The 1,409-nt window shown below is 42.7% G+C and overlaps 1 pseudogene; it reads left to right on the forward strand.

Annotated features, from left to right (window-relative positions):
* Positions 1-510: 510 nt before the first annotated feature.
* LOC148041649 (argininosuccinate lyase, chloroplastic pseudogene) lies at positions 511-876 on the forward strand (annotated as a pseudogene).
* Positions 877-1,409: the final 533 nt, after the last annotated feature.

Raw genomic sequence — 1,409 nt, forward strand, 5'->3', positions numbered from 1 at the left:
TAGTTTCTGCTAGACATTGTGGGGAGGTACTTGCTTTTGCAAACATTCATGGAGGTGGGGAGTATGGTGAAGAATGGCACAAAGCAGGTTCTCTAGCCAACAAGCAGAATTATTTTGATGATTTTATATCATGTGGTAAATTCTTACTTAAAGAAGGGTACACTCAATCAAAGAAACTAGCTATCGAGGGAGATAACAACGGACGCATCAATCAGAGACCGGACCTTTTCGGATGTGCCCTTGCTCATGTTGGAATGATGGATATGTTGCGGTTTCATAAGTTTACTATTGGGCATGCCTGGACTACTGATTATGGTTGCTCAGAGGAAGAGGCCACTTTTCTGTATGCTAAAACTGTGTGTTGCATGCTAAAAGAAGAACCAGACCAGAAAAACTGCACAGAGGGAAAAGGCGCCAACACCATATTACAGGAGGGAAGATGAACAACTGAGAGGTGTCCAAGCAAGTTCATAAATCTTTATGAGACAGTGGATGAGTTTATTCTAGCCCATGCACTTGGTGGGTGAGCCTGCAAAGAAGTGGCATACTGCAAGGAGTCCAAATGATCAAGTTGTCACAGATGTTCGACTATGGTGCTGTGATGCCATCGATCTTATTTTAGCTCAGATTGTTGGAGTGCAGGTTGCGTTAGTAAAGCTGGCTACAAAGTACCAAGATCTAATTGTACTTGGTTATACACACCTTCAACGGGCTCAACCGATACTTGTTTCTCACCTTCTACTGGCATATGCGGAGCAACTTGAGCGCAACATTGGGCACCTACGTGATTGCAAGGACCGCATGAACTTTTGTCCTCTTGGGGCTTGTGTTTTAGCTGGTACTAGTCTCCGCTTCCATTTGATAGTTGATCAGTAAATAGAGAGGGCTGCCAAGTAGCCAATTTTGAGGAATCCAAAGCATATAGGCCATAAATTTTCAGCAGAGACTCTTGTTGAATTAAAAAATGGAAATGGTGATTTTTTGCTACCCTTAGAGAAGAAATGCTTTCAGGATATGCTTAAGCGACATGGAAGGGGGTTTTCTTTCTTCTCACATGAGATTGGATGTGTGAATTCGGATATTGTTGCCCCTATGGTGATCTTTACTATTCCTCATATTCCATGGAACCTCCGACCTATTCCAGTCCCTAGGGCACACTTGCCAAAGCTAGTTGACTTGTTGAATGAGAAAATCAGGATGGGAATCCTAGAGCCATCATCTGCACCATACTCAAATAGGTGGTTTATAGTTCCACAGAAGAATGGTACTCTCCGATTTATACAGGACATGTAGCGAGTAAACAGAGTTACTATCTTTACTAGCCAATTCTTTAAGACCCCGATAGGTCTTATCTTCATTCCATTTGCTAACGTGACATTAAACCTGGCACTCTCTACAGGAGTGTTTCC

Source organism: Lygodium microphyllum, chromosome 1 (genome assembly GCF_053477565.2).
Source record: "Lygodium microphyllum isolate KBCC chromosome 1, Lygodium_microphyllum_v1.1.10, whole genome shotgun sequence".
Classification (NCBI taxonomy): Eukaryota; Viridiplantae; Streptophyta; class Polypodiopsida; order Schizaeales; family Lygodiaceae; genus Lygodium; species Lygodium microphyllum.